The sequence below is a fragment of the Podarcis bocagei genome (genome assembly GCF_964188305.1).
Source record: "Podarcis bocagei genome assembly, chromosome: 9".
Taxonomy (NCBI): domain Eukaryota; kingdom Metazoa; phylum Chordata; class Lepidosauria; order Squamata; family Lacertidae; genus Podarcis; species Podarcis bocagei.
Window position 1 is genome coordinate 39,928,503 of NC_138134.1, and position 6,733 is coordinate 39,935,235.

The window sequence follows — 6,733 nt, forward strand, 5'->3', positions numbered from 1 at the left end:
AAGACATCGTGGGATCACCAGGAACAGCGCATGCGGAAGTGAGTATTAAGTAGGAAACACGGGTAGTGGGTTGGGGTCTCTAAACCACAGCAACCAAAATTCTTTAATTCTTCCTTTTCCCTTCAAATCTAAAATTTCTACTTTTTTCCTCATCTAAAAATTGCCTCCTTCTTTCTGTCCCCTCGATCTCAACACCAGCCCTAGCCCTTCGGAGTATGCCCAGGCAAAGGTTGTGTGTGATTTCTTCCACTTAATTCTGTATGCCAACCTATTCCTTCGGAGTTTTGCCCAGAAAGGTTGTGCAATTTCTTCTGCACTGAAAACTATAATTCCCAAAACTATAACTCCCAGGTGCAGCCGCACCTCTGCCATGGCGATCTTTGTTAGAGATGACCTGTGAGCAGAGAAAGCAAGGGCACCTGATTCCTTTCCTTCTTTGTCATTTCTGAGTCCCAATCTGGCACTGCGCTACGCAAGCGTCCAGTAAGGAACTCTCAGGTTAGATTGTAAGAGGCAGGAGGTTGCTGTGGGCTCCCTGGCTGAGTAATGACCAAAGGGGGGGTTTGAGATCGCTGACCGCACTGTTAGCTTAGTAGCCAGGAAAGGCCAACAGCTGTACCAGCCTAGTAAGTCAGGCCAGACGAACGGCGGTGTGTCACAGTACTAATTCTCGGAGTTGTCCAAATTGAGTGTACTGTGGGTTATTTATTGTGTTTCCTGAAAAGTGGGGATAAAACCCTGACTGCAGTATAAAAGTAAAAGCTAGCGCTATTAAAAAAAATTCTTAAAATGGGTGCACCTCAATCAAAAGAAATGAACCCACAGACTCCTGATGGGAAAGAAGCCCAGTTGGTGCTTACTTCCCGCCTGGACTCTGACAGTCCCCTTCAATTTGTGTTTAAGAAGCGTTTTTCCAGTGTTTAAATTGTACTTAGGTAACATCCAGCAGCTGCTTATCTTAAATGTGCCATCTAAAATAAAAATGCAAGCTTGCTCCAAATTCTAAATCTAAGGAAGCCATGTTGAGCCTTATCAATCTTAAAGCAAGACAAAATGGAGAATGGAGTGTGCAAATGTTTGTTATTTGAGAGAGGCTCTAAAAGAGTTTTCCTCCCAAGTGGTAAAATCCTGTATACGTGCTACTTGTGTTCTGAAAGGGGAATTACCCCACCTCCTTCCTCTAGTTTAAGTGAGGAGGGCGATTTAAGTCTAATGGTAAATGTTTTGTTGTAACTTTTGAGTTTGCAAGTACACCTGTGTTCCAGTCTAAGTTAACCTAATGTTTCTGCTGCAAAAGCCTAGTTGAGCCAACTGCTCTCTCAAGCTAAAATGCAGTGTATGTATTTCATTAAGCATATGCCTATGAAAGTATGGTGTTCCTTCTAAGAAAAATATCTGAGTCCAGTTTTAACTTTGATCTGGTTGGACAGAAGAGTTATTGTAAGGCTCCTGGTATCAGTCTCTATAAGACGTCCTGGCCTCTTTTCTTAGAAAATGCCCCCCCTTGTTTCATTCTGTCTCTTTCAGGGTTTTTTCCCCTTCTCCTTCTTATTCTGTGCCAGGTAAATTTACTCCCGAGTAAGCTTCCTTTAAAGGAAACTGCAAAGGGGGGGGGCATAGATTAGGCTTACTATTCCTCTGCAAGTTCAGGAAAAATTGTTCACTCTTGTATTCCTTTTAAATCAAATCTATGGCTGTTTAAACTTTGCTTTATAAAAGATCCTCTCCCTATCTTAGGAAAAATGTTAACTTCAATCTTCTTTTAAAGATAATTTCTATAGGAATTTGCACTCTTTAGTCTAAGGAAGTAAACTCTCACTCAAACTAGCTTCAAGATCTGCTAAAAGGGTTGGGTACTTTTATTTTCCTTTTCCTTAGTACATGATAGGCGCATGGTTTGTGATAGGCGCATGGCTTGTGATCTCTTCCCCAGTTGTGTCTGTGTACATAAGTATGTGTGTGTTTCTGGTAGTACAAATCTTGCTATGAACCCTGTATTTTAGGGTTGGACTAGATGACCCCAGGTCCCTTTCAACTTTCCCAATTTGTGGCTGATGAGTTGAAATCCAGCCCAGATTGCTCTTTGTTTTTAAAGGTGAGAGGTGAATGTGTGTGTTTCTGGTAGTACAAATCTTGCTATGAACCCTGTATTTTAGGGTTGGACTAGATGACCCCAGGTCCCTTTCAACTTTCCCAATTTGTGGCTGATGAGTTGAAATCCAGCCCAGATTGCTCTTTGTTTTTAAAGGTGAGAGGTGAATGTGTGTGTTTCTGGTAGTACAAATCTTGCTATGAACCCTGTATTTTAGGGTTGGACTAGATGACCCCAGGGTCCCTTTCAACTCTCCCAATTTGTGGCTGTGTGGAAGACCATGTGTCTGCAAGCATTGGAGGGTAATTCTTAAATTCTGGTGTGGTAATGGAGTTGAAATTCAGCCTAGCTTTGCTTTTTAGTTTTAAAAGGTGAGAGGTAAAAGCCATGATGTTTTGAAGCACAACTGGTAATATCAAGCATTTGAGTGATTACAGTATTTATCATTTTGTCTACTATTTTTTTTTAATCAAACTTAAAAGTCAATTCAAAGTTTAAGCACATACAAATGAATAATCAAGTACAATTAGCCTTGGCCATTCCTGTAAATTAAGGCGCAGAAAATAATAATATTAATAATAATAATAATAATTTTTTGTCTGCAAATGGTAAGGCTGAAATGACTGAGAATGTTAAAAAATCCTATGAATTCTAACGCTCTGGCCATTTTTACTCATAAATAAGAGAGCGGTTGATTGTTCCGCGAATGGCCAGAGGGATATTAGCCCTTTCCTGTACATAAAGGAAGCTTGGGCTGAATGGTGAATACTTGAATTGCTGAGTTTCTCTTTTTTGTTTTAAAATCTAACCCTATTTTAAAAAAACCACTCCTTACCTGGCCATTTTTACTCATAAATAAGAGAGCGGTTGATTGTTCCGCGAATGACCAGATAAAATGACCAATAATGATAGCCCTTTCCTGTACATAAAGGAAGCAGTCTCAGTTTGCTTGGGCTGAATGGTGAATACTTGAATTGCTGAGTTTCTCTTTTTTGTTTTAAAATCTAACCCTATTTTTAAAATCTACTCCTTACCTTTCCCTTCCTTATTCTAATTGAGCCAAAAGATGCAACATTTTCAATTGTATAAAAGGTTTGCTGAGGCATGAACTCTGCACATGCACAGAGGCTAGATCAGCTTACAAAAGAGAGAGAGAGAGAAAGGAGGGGGGAGAGAGAAGGTTTGGAGAGCCTGAAACCTATACAAATTTCCTTATGTAAAATTTGGAACCATTGAGGGAAATCACCCTTAATGTCTTGCCCCAGGGGCTAACAAAAGGTTCGCCTCCCAATGGAATTTAAATTTTATAAGTTTTTGTTTTTGTTTTTGTTTTTTTTTGGTGTGTGTGTGTGTGTATATGCCTATGCATTTTAGGAACAGCACTTCCTGACAGACCTCTCACATGAAATAATTTTCCCTTTTAACAGAGTGTCCTTTCTTTTCTCCCACAGCACAAATGATAATGAGGGGATGCAAACAGTGATTTAAATACTCTATAAAAAGTAATTGCATTTGTTTCTCTTTTGTCTTTCTTCCCTAAAAGCCAAACAGCAACTTTCTTTCTGTTCTGTGAAACAAGTCTGAATCCCTGCTGTATTAGTGACCTCTATCTCTTTGTGCCTTTGACATTTTTTTTTAAAGTTACAAATAATCTGTTTTCATTTATTTAATCAGTTTCTCCATGATGTCTATGAAGTTAATCGAAGCACAACCAAACATTGTTTGTGGAATGGTACTTGTTTACCTTTGGCCTGAGCATTTCTTACTAATTCTGTCATTTTGGCTAGTGCAAGGTACCTGCACAACTTTAAAATTGCCATTCATTTTTATTGGTATTAACTCATTTCCCAGTATTCCGCTATTAACATTACAGCTGATGTCACATCAAGAAACACTTTTATTTTCATTTGGGATGTTAGAATGCCAAAACAGATTACTTCAGGTTACTTATTAATTGTGTGTCTTAGCATTTATTTATTTTTGGTTCCTCATAGCTCATTTTGTGTGTTTGTGTTTTACTTTGGGGACATGTTCATCACATGTTGAAAGTCAGTCTCATGAAGTTCTTTTATTGGATAGCACATGGTGAATTTTAAGTTTTCCCCATTGTTTTCCCATTTTTTTCCCAGTCCAGTAGTAATATGTGTGGTTTTGATAATATCTTTGTACTATTTAATAATAGTTATTTTCTGAATCTGATGTCTTTGTGTCAAGTCTGTTTTCATCTAACTGGTAATCTAATTTTTTGCTTTCTTTTGTATTTTTTAACCTTTGTATTTTTTTTCAGTCTAGTAGTAATCTGCGTGGTTTTGATAATATATTTAATAATAGGTCTTTTCTGAATCTGATGTTTTTGTGTCAAGTTTGTTTTCATCTAACTGGTAATCTAATTTTTTGCTTTCCTTTTATTTTTTAACCTTTCTTGTATTTTTACAGTTCTCTTTCTCTACATGTGGAGTAATTTTTTATTTGATAATATGAAAAGAACAACAACAACAAAAATTAAGTGAAGGAAGCAAACAAACTTAGCAGATAATAACAGTAATTATGTGGAAATGTGATAATAATATTGAAATAAATAAAATGCTTAATGTGCTAAGATTTTTTATTATTTGCAGCTTCCCATGGAAACTGGAGGACATCCTTCTTGTCTAACTGTGTTTTTAAGTCACCCCAAAACCCTGCCCCTTACAGGATATCACTTCTACAGATGTGCAATGATGAGCAGCAGCAACCCCTCAACTCAGTCAACCCATCACAAGACCAGCAACAACAGAGTTTTCAAAGTGCCCACAGCTATCTCTTTCAAAGGATATAGACTGCCAAAGGGGGGAGTGGACCTGACAAAGGGGGGAGGAGTTGAATTGCAAGGACATTTTCCCACTTTTGAACCTTAAGACTGTGCTCCAGGATTCAAAAGATACATACGTAAAAGATCACAATTGTGTCAAGATATGCAACAGATATTTAATTATTTTGTTTTGTATTATGTGTTATTATGTAAGAATGTTGAAATGTGTCTGACAGTGTGATTTCCACAAAGGGGGGCAATTTATTGTGTGTAACTGTTTTTATGTTTAATGTCTTATTGCTTACACACCAATGGAGAATTCTCATGCATTTTATACTTTCTAATAGCTCACACTATTGTGTAGTCCAATGTTTAGATAACCACATTTCATTGTCCCACCTGGCACTATGCCAATCTTTCCCTATCCATTTTAATATGTGTTAAACCTCGTTTTGCCAAGGACAAACTTCTGGATCCATAAAACACCAGGTACATGAAGGTGGATATGCTTTGGTTTAGCAGGAATGATTTCTTATAGACTTAAATTGACTTATTTGGACAACTGCCCTTGTTAAGAATGGTTTTCTTTTAACAGATTGGTTTGAAGACTTGAGAACCATGGGGCAAGATAAATTCAAATTGGACTCAGTTTGAATTGGGCAAGTGTATCCAGGCTGCAATTAGCTTTTTGGTCCTTTAAGTGCAAGTGAGCAACTTCTCATGAGCCCAAGACCACAGCCTATAATAAAATCCCATAGCTAAAGGCCAAGGCGAAGACCTCTCCCTCACGAGATGCCCAAACCAGTGCCAGCTATGGTGAATGCCAGGCGACATGGTTAAATGAAAGCCCTGAGGGGATTCAACAGACAGGATGTGTTGCTGTAGCACTATGTCAGTGTGAGACCACAGAAGAGCTACCTTGACACCTGAGAACACTAAAATGGCGGGGGGGGGGGAAGCTAACTGCACTTTTCAGTCATTAGTGGACCTTACCTTCCTGCTAGGTGTAAAGCATAGAACACTATTGAGTAAATGGTCTCTCCCAAAGTGTTAGAAGCAAAACGCAACATGTGTTATTTTTATGGTATATTGATACAAACACATCCATTTACAACATACGATGTTATTATTTGTGGGGCAAAAATTTTTAAGAAAAATTCTAGCCCCAAAGGGGGGAAATTGTGATAGGAATTTTATGGTTTTAGATATATAGTAATGTTCATAACTGCACATACATAGATCAGTACAGGAAGGCCAACGTGGAACCATTTTGATTCCTAAACTGACCAAATCCTTTCTCTGCAAGGTTAAAAATGGAAAAGCCTCCCCATTGTCTCTTCCTTTAATCTGTGTTTGAATAAGGTGTGAGCCTGTGACCTGGCCCAGGAAATAAGTATTTTAGCATTACAAAAGAATGGCCAGGCTCCCCAGAAAATCCAATCAAGGAACCTGCTAGACAGGAGATAAACAAGGAGAAGAGAAAAACAACATTTAAATTTCTGTGATGTAGGTGGGATGTATCTGAGGGGTGGTCTTAGGTTACACCCCTTTTGTGATGTATGCATAATGTTTCTGGGGGTGGTCCTGATCTAGAGAAGGGGAATTTCAAAAGTCTTTATAAGGCCTTGCAGGCCATTGTTCTGGGTCCTCTTCCTCTCCTGCGTGTGAGGGGAGTACCCTGTTGCAACAGATCAATAAAGATCAAGCTTACTAGCTGCTTTGCTTCTCAATATTCTCTGGTTGGCCTCTGTTATTTTCTCCTACCAATAGGGAACCTATGTAAGGACTCTATATGGGCTCTTGGATACCCCATAAGGGAAAAGGGCATATTTTTATTTACAACAGTGCCA